We start from the raw sequence: 9,440 nt of genomic DNA, 5'->3' as shown, positions 1-9,440 counted from the left end.
GATAATCAAAAGGCAAATGTGTGTGTTTGTGTGTGTGTGTGTGTGTGTGTGTGTGTGTGTGTGTGTGTGTGTGTGTGTGTGTGTGTGTGTGTGTGTGTGTGTGTGTGTGTGTGTGTGTGTGTGTGTGTGTGTGTTTCCACCTTACCTAAAGTATATCACCGCTAACAATTCAAGGTTTAACTGAGAATTAATTAAGAGCAAATGAAGCGAATAATTTATGCAGAAAATAAAAGTAATGTTTGAACTCCTGCATCATAAATCATGAAAGATGCAGAATCTTGATGGAAAAGACTCCCATTGTTCCCACTTCATAGCTGCAGTTTTGCCATCATAAACGTTCAATTAGCAATAACCAATGTTACAATAACACCTAATGAGTAGTTATCTACTACATCATTCATTAAATATTGGATTTTCCTACATAGAATAGTTGATATGAAGCATTTCTTTTCAGGAACTCATGTAAGTATTAAAGATACCCTCCAGGCAAATATTAAGATTTAAAAATACTCTTCTTTTTCCACAAAAAGCTCAATAATCTTGTTAAAAATGACAATTACACCTTCTCCCTCAGAATCTATGAATGGGCAAATATATAATAAGGAAGGAAGGAAGGAAGGAAGGAAGGAGAGGAGAGGAGGGAGGAAGGAATGGAGGAAAGGAAAGAAGCAAGGGAGGAAGGAAAAGAAGGAAGGTAGGAGGGAGGGAGGAAAGAAGGAAGGAGGTAGGGAGAGAGGAAGGACAAGAGGAAGGAAGGAAAGAAGGACAGAGGAAAGAAGGAAGGGGGAGGAAGGAAGGAAGGAAAGGAGGGAGGGAGGAAGGAAGGGAAGAAAAGAGGAAGGAAGGAAAGAAGGAAAGGGGAGGAAAGAAAAAGAGAAGGAGGGAGAGAGGAAAGAAGAAAGGAAGGACAGAAGGACAGAAGGAAGGAAGAAAAGGGGATGGAGGGAGGAAAGAGAGAAGGAGGTAGGAAGGAAAGAAGGAACAGTCAAAACAGACGGGGTCAAATATGTTAACGTCCATATGACCTGATTAATTCATCTGGCTCAGTCTGAGCTTTGAACATGCTAATCATTTGGGATGAAACATTTCACATGTTAACCATATTGGAAGCATCTTATACAACATGATGTATGGTGCAGCAGCCAGGACGGGGGGTGTGATGGGGGATATGTGACTGTCGACATGCATCATGCTGGACTGCGGTGATTCAGCCAGCATGTACTTCATGATTATACATAGTAACATTTAGCATACTTCTAAAAAAAAAAGTGGAGAAGCATCACACTCATAACTCCGATAGATTTATTTTAACAGATGATGGCAGAGGATCAACATTTCCACAAGCCGGCTCCTTCAGAATTTTTCTATATTTAAGATTTTTTTTATTATCTTGAAGAAGGCATTTAGCAGAAATATTCATCTTCATCTGTTGAAATAAATCCAGTCAGATATATCCTGTCACTAGGGCTGGGCAATTAATCGAAAAATAATCGAAACCAACATTTAGAAACTCTAATCAACTTAATCTTGCTCATGTCAATTAATCGTGGTGTTCACTGTTGCCATGACAACAAAGGTTGCGTATCTTTAAGGAATTTGAAAACTCCAGTGATGATTTTAACCCAAACCATGATCTTTACATAGTTCTAATCAAGTCAACTAGACATTAACCACAGCTTCACACCTTAACCCTCCTGTTGTCTTCCAGTCAAGGGAGGAAGGGAGGAAGGAAGGAAGGAAGGAAGGAAGGAAGGAAGGAAGAAAGGAAGGAAGGAGGGAAGGAAGGAAGGAAGGAAGGAAGGAAAGGAGGGAGGGAGGAAAAAGGGAGGGAGGGAAGGAAGCGAGGACAGGAAGAAGGGAGGGAGGAAGGAAGGAAAGGAGGGAGGAAGGAAGGAAGGAAGGAAAGAGAGAAGGAAGGAAGGAAGGAAGGACAGAGGAGAGAAGGAAGGGAGGAAGGTAGGGGGAGGAAAGAAAGAGAGAAGGAGGAAGGAAGGAAGGAAGGAAGGAAGGAAGGAAGGAACAGTCAAAACAGACAAGGTCAGTTTGACCCGGGAGAACGACATGAAGATTAAAACATCTTTATTTTCACTCCCTAAAGATACTTGTGTGAAAATATCACAAAAAATACAAAACTAAAGAAACTGTGAAAATACATCATTGTTCATCAAAGGTGGAGATAATCGTTCATTAATCGTAATTAAGTTCAATTAATCGTGATTTTGATTTTTGCCCTACCGGTCACTGGATTAGGACAAGTAGAACCTGTTCGATAAAAAGTCAGGAGATCTGATAATCAAGATTCATCCTCTGAGGACCATGCATGTCCAAAATTGGATGCCAACACGTCTTTTATATGTTGAGATATTTAACTGTGGAGAGAGCTGGACTTGATCAACGGCCATGACTTTAGTGAGGCACATCCTAAAATAGCTGGATAAATGTCATGTTTGCATTTAGAAAAGAAAGTCACATACAGTTACTCTCAATTGCTTCAGTGAGCCAATCAGTGCCCAAGAAGAGGTAAAAATTTGATCAGTATGAGGCAAAGATACCTTTTTGTGGTCGTAAATAGCTTTTTCTAGATGAATGTAATCAGATAATGCTTCATTAAGAATCAACTCGGCTTTCATTTGATGGAAAATATATGCTTTCAAAGCAGAGTACAGCCTGGATGAATGGCTTGCAGCTGGAACAATGAGGATTTCAGAAAAGTTAACAGCCAGCTGCAAACAGTTAGAGAGTGAAAGAGAGAGAGAGCGCTATCAGCAGGAGAGCGATTGAGATTGAGAGGAGCTCTGAGTGCAGCCAGGAATACAGTTATTCATCTACATTTTTTTTTCTCCCTTTTAATTTTTGGACAGGAGCGCAGTGGGATTGCAGGTTGGGTAAGCAGACACCGGGCTCAATTCGAGCTCATTTCATCTCTGCCACTGACTGAAAATGACAACCACATTTCACTCTCCATCCAACAACTGTCCGTCACCCACTGTCTCTCTAATCTATAGGTTTGTCCAGGTAAGAGTGATAGCATGCAACAGTACGGCTGCTAATCCTACATACAGGAAACCTCTATCTGGCTGTCACAGATACAGAGCACGGCATATGCAAGCCACAGGTGTCTTCACACACATACACCTAGAAGGCTGACATAGTCCCTTAGTACCTGAACGCACCACTGCTCACCGATAAGAGGAGGAATTTAAAGTAACTTCCAGCTAAAGTCACCACCACCAGTGTGAATCTTCAGCATGGACAGACTTGAAACTTCAGCCACCTGCTCGTTCACATGCGACTGCTTTTGCTGAGTCCCAGGAGGGTCCAAGTCAAAGTGTCAGACTGCACATCTGGCAGGGCTTCGGTGCCTTGTCATAACCCAGCTGTGAGAAGGTCGCCTGCTCACTGTTACCGAGCAACGTAACAACAGCTGGAATGAGTCCTGTCTGCATCAAACATGATATTAATGCCCAATACTGAACTGTTTCTGAGTTTTATCAATAATTTTTTTTTAATGCTGTAAATAACTCTACCCACTAAAGTAACTGAGACCTTTACCTTTTCTGTTACTGACGCCAAGCGGATTTTATTCCCAGTTGCTAACTTGTTTGGGAACCACTCTTCCTCATCCGAAGAGATGAAAACAAAGTTAATCCGGATCAAAAAGAAAAGGACACATCTCTAACTGCATGGCTGCCTCCCGAAGTCACAAACGCTCCCTGCAGGGACTGTGCATCCAAAAAGCCCCTATCTTTGAGAAACAAAATTAGGACTTTAAGAAGAAATGGTGCAAAATACTGAATTAATCTTTCACGGATCTCATGCTGCTGATTATTGAAGAGGTCTCACAACAAAAAGAGGACACTGAAAAATCTCTTATAAGAAAGAAGCTGGGTAATGATTTTGACCCTATTAAACAAACATTCAAGTCATATGAAGATGGTCTGATGGCAACAAAAATAAAGAAATACAAGCAGAAACACCATTGACTACATTCAGGGGTAAAGTCTACAAAGTCCAAGATGAAGACCCTCAACATCCATCCACCACAAGTCACCAGACTAACCAGCTAATACCAACGCTGACTGAGCTGATTAATAACAGGAGGGACTACCAGCACCCAGCAGGCCGAAGTCACCATCCAAATAACAGCCAGAGGTGTGGAAGAAAACAAGGAGGGGCAAAAGAAACCAAGATCCGAAGAAAAAGTACGTCATCCACCATCAAGCCAGAATCCTGTGATTAACCTTTCCAATAAGATGCTCTCTTCCCGTCAACTTCCACTCTCAACAAAGGTCAATAGGCTTTGACCCAGCATGCAAGACAAACTCTACTGAGGTGAATACAGATTTATTATGTTTCTTTAGAAAGACTAAACTGAAATATACTCAATATTTGGCTAATCTGATACACAAAAGGTCTGAGAAACCTTCTATTTAAACCTTTTGTTACAGAATAGTTGAGTAACAAACCCTTATTAAAAGAAATCTTTATTTAACCTCCTGCAACCTCATATGGGAACATTACATTTTTAGTTTTCTGGACTTTATACTTCTGCATACGATCTGCTTAACTTTGACCTGTTGTACTCGTTAGTACGCACTGTTTTGTGCCACCTAGTGGTAGAAAAAGCACAATACAGTGTAAAAAGACAGGCTTGGTCAAGTCAGTCAACAGCCGATCCCCAGACTAAAGTGAACCAGGTACAAAACCTTTTTAAATTTTATGGTTGAAACTTGCTGATTTACGCTTAACCCTTGTGTCGTCTTCCCGGGTCACACTGACTCCATCTCTTTTGACTGTTCCTTCTTTCCTCCCTTCCTTCCTCTTTCTTTAATTTTTCCTTCGTCCTTCCCCTCCTTCCCTCTTTCTTTGCTCCCTCCTCCTTCCATCCTTCCATCCTTCCTTGCTTCCTTCTTTCCTTTGTCCTTTCCTTCCTTCCTTCCTTCCTTCCTTCTTTCTTTCCTTCCTTCCTTCCTCCTTTCCTTCCTCCTCTCCTTCCTCCCTTCCTTCCTCCCTTCCTTCCTCCCTTGCTTCTCTCCTAAATTCCTTCTTCTTTTCGTCCTTACTCCCTTCCTTCCTTCCTTCCTTCCTTCCTTCCTTCCTTCCTTCTCTCCTTCCTTCCTTACTCTTTTCCTCCTTTTTCCTTTCCTTCCTTCCTCCTGTCCTTCCTCGAGGACAACAGGAGGGTTAATAACATTTGTAGTTTGATAGAAATTTGACAAATTTTAGCAACAGCAACAAGTTATGGCACCGCTAATCAGGAAGAACTCGTATAAGCACATTAGGACTTTATTATCAATTGTGTAAATGTAAGGAAATTAACGTTTTTTTTACACTGGTGAATTAATTGGTACATACAGTAAAGTAAACCATTGTGCCAATTAAACTACTTCCTGTTGAAAGATGATGCTTTGTTTTTGTACGTATCAGGTCCTACTAATCCCAAATATCTAGGAGAGATTAAAAATGCATACCAAACAAAAACTCGGGTCTCAGGAGGTTAAAGATAAACCCCCTTCATTCTCTTTCTAACCTCAACATTTGGCTAAACAGGAACTCTCAAAACAGATTATTATCAAGCCTGTTGATAATGGTAACGCTAAAGTCATTCAAATCATGCTAACAAAGAAAACTGGAGACGAAACCTCACCCTTGATTTCCAAAAAAAGATCTCAGATGTCACAAGCCAGGCTCTTGAACTGAATTAGATCTCTAAGAATAATGTAATTGTATTTTCTGAACATCCTGTTACTCCTGTATTCTATATGTGGCCTAAAAACTCCATTAAAGCTTGGTTAATGATTCTCTACGAGATCCATCATCTAATTATGTTGATCATTTTCTTAAACCATATGTTCAGAAGCTTCCATCCATTATACATCAAAGACTCTTCTGATTGAATTAAGAAGATATCAACATTGAAGATTTACCTAATGGCATCATTCTGGCCACTTTAGATGTGTAAAGCCTCGACACTAATATCCCCCATTAGAGGCCTTGATGCACTTAGGAAACACTGCCACACAGAAAGAGAAAACTCAACATATTTGCAGCATTTTCATCGTTAATGTTCAGTAAACTTTGGTATATTCTGATTTGCCAAAAGTAGATATCCTATTAATGAAGATGAAAGATAAAACATCCTCTGTCTCATAGCCTTACAGGTTTTTCTTGGACTTTGCAGTAACTAAATCTTACTCTTAGCCACTTAGACATATACTCAGAAAACCAATATTCAGTCTTTTCCAATACTTTATTTCATAATGCATTTATTTTATTTATTTATTTACCTTTATTTTACCTCCGAAACACCATTGAGGAGGAATCGTCATTTACAATGGTGTTGAGAATCAGCAACAGCGACACAACAACAGGTAAAAACAATATTAGGTAAAAGAAAAGAAAAGATAGAAAACAATGAATAAATACAAGAAAACGGATATGATTTTCTCAACAGTGCTCATATTCTGTATTGACCATCACCTTTAATAGGTTTTCAATATTAACTTAAAATAAATATTGACATGGACTTAAAAAACCTGAGGCCAACCCGGGCTTTACCATACGCCCCCTAGTGGTCGGAGGAATATTACACTTTAAAAAATTAATCAAACACACAGCTAGTAAAGAGTTTTTTAAGCAGCACTTTGTAATATTGTAGTATCATGAAGCAAGACCGTTACGGCCAAACAGAAAAACAACATCAACTAAGATTCAGAGTCATAGTACTGCCCAAAATATGAATGAATGCCTTTATTGTCATTGAATGTCACATAGAACCAAATGCACTATCTCTCATAAAAGAAAACAGTTTCCATTCACTCTACTCAAACACAAACACTCACATACACACATTATATAGAATAACTGTTAAATAAGGTAAAATAAATATGATATAAAGTATTGTAGAAAAAAAAAGGATAAAGGCTAAAGTGCATATGCTATCACCAAAGATGTCACCAAATTATCAACAAACAAAAGCACATATCTGCTAAAACACACAACCTGCAAATTAAAAAGGTAAAAACCTGCATGCAGAAACCAACGAGTTAATGAGTATAATGAGGAAAAACCACATCAAACTGGTTAAAGCATAAATGTTAAAAGGGTCTAATATGAGTTAGAGGAGTGTTTAGAGTACACATACTTTGCTTTATAATGATTTATCTTATATAAACTTCCATTTGCTTCTTGGACAACTTCTTTTCTCAAGTTTTATTTTCTGACTTTCTTTTTTTATGCTTTGGTTTTTAAACTTTTACTATATATGCAAAAACTAACACTATTTTTTTAGCCCACTCTGAGCACATACACTTGAGTTGACGAGCATGTCTGCTTCACTCCTCTTTTTTTAGACCTTTTATTCTTAAGAATCTAACTCAGCTGCAATTCCTACTTGAAACTTCCAGCAGCGCTCCAACACAGCACGCTGCCGCTGCTCCCCATCGAGCACCGACCGCTGCTAATGAGACCAAGGAAATAATTAGCCATTTAGCACAGGGGGCCCTGGGTGTCCTTTGTAATTTATAACCATCAGCATCTTTCCAATAATTGCAGTCATATTAAGTGATATTGTACTTTAGTAAAGTAGTCTATATTTTCTACACACAACAGGAAACAACAGACATTATTTATTCTTGGATTGAAATGATTATTTTGCAAAAAGAGAGAGAGAGAGAGAGAGAGAGATGATGGAAGAGAAAACAACCTGCTGAAAGAGGATTCGGATACAGCAGCGATTATGAGCAGCATATAAGGAGGAAGAGAGGAGGGGACAGGACTTATGTAATCATTTGGATCCACAGTCAATCTCTCCAATCCCTCTAATCAAGTCTAGGGGGATCAGTCTGCAGGAAGGATGTGTGTCTGTTTTACAGTGCACAATACATAACTGATGTACTCTGTGTGTGTGTGTGTGTGTGTGTGTGTGTGAGAGTGTGTGTGTGTGTGAGAGAGAGAGAGAGAGAGAGAGAGAGAGAGAGAGAGAGAGAGAGAGAGAGAGAGAGAGAGAGAGAGAGAGAGAGACAAAGAGGGAGTAATTCATTTGTATGCTTTATAAACTATTCAAATGCAAAACTATCTTGTGAAAGAAAGCCTCTCATTATGCACTTTGTGTTTAGTGCTAATTAGAAAAATGTTTGCATGCTAACACTGAAGATTAAGTTGGTGAACATGCTCATTGTGATGGTGAAGACGGTAGCATGAAATACCACTGTATGAAAGTATAGTATTGTTCAAAAGTGTGCAGATTTCCTCATTAACCCTGTAAGACCCACTGTTGCAAAATTACAATATCACTTTTAACAATTCAAAAAAAAAGGTCTGCATGGTTTTTTTTTTCTTAAGACCACATTTACATAGTTACTGGGTCCTATTGTTTGTCCTCATAATGCTGTTGGATAGAAGAAGTGTTTAGAGGTCCGGTTATCTTTATATCTGTTCAGACAAAGTGAGTACAAATACAGAAATTCTGCTCCCAACTAGGCCCAACGTTACCTAAAAACGTACTAAAATGTAAAAAAAAATGTAAAACTCTTTCATTTCAGAGGCCTCCTAAAACAATATCTGAGAGGTCAAAAACATTTTTGCTAATTTTTTTCTATATCTGGGTCTTACAGGGTTAAATTCATAACTATATGATGAATGAATGCAGGAGGAGGTAACTCACTGAATGAACTACATGAGGAGGTAATTAAAAAAACAGAATATCTGATTATATTCAAAGTTAATGTAGTCAGAGAAAAACAGGGTTATATCCAAGTAAATTATCCAGGTAAGTTTTGATTAGTTACTTTCTATATCTGTATGTGAAACACAGTGTCAGGCCTGGTCAATACTGAACAACACAAGCAGAGAATAACTTCAGCCAGCTGGCTCAGAGGTCAGGTTACTGGATTGACTTGACAAAGCAAAAAAAAAAAAAAAAAGAAAGAATGAAAGACAGAGAATAAAAAGAATGATAGCACAGATTAAAACCGCCTTCAAAAATCCAATATAAAAGAAAATGTATTTCCCTGCTCCACGGACAGATATAACCACAAGTCAGAGCAGCTGCCATAAAGATGAAAAGCAGAAGGCTTCAACAGCTGAAAGAACCTGTCATATACAGTACTCCTGTCCAGTATAGTACTCATTTTTTTCAGTCGTTAAAGTTCTTCCCTGTGCATCCATCCCCCCAAAGTAAGAATTGATTAAAACTGGTCTTAAGTTGGACAGTTGGTTGAATTGAAATATTCCCACAGCTGCAGGATGGATTGCCTTAAACTTTTCCTACAGACACTCATGACTTTGGTGATCTCCTGAATATTTCTCTCTGTTGGCAAAACCATTAATTTCATTTGCAGTTTGGAGTTTGTTGTCTGTCTCGATGAATATTACATTTTCCCTCAGGATGAATATTAATAAATTTGGTGATCCCTGAAGTTTTCATCAAGCACCATCCT

The sequence above is a fragment of the Scomber japonicus genome, chromosome 9 (assembly GCF_027409825.1).
Source record: "Scomber japonicus isolate fScoJap1 chromosome 9, fScoJap1.pri, whole genome shotgun sequence".
NCBI classification, from domain to species: Eukaryota; Metazoa; Chordata; class Actinopteri; order Scombriformes; family Scombridae; genus Scomber; species Scomber japonicus.
The sequence above is the reverse complement of the archived record's forward strand: the minus strand, read 5'-3'. Positions refer to the sequence as shown.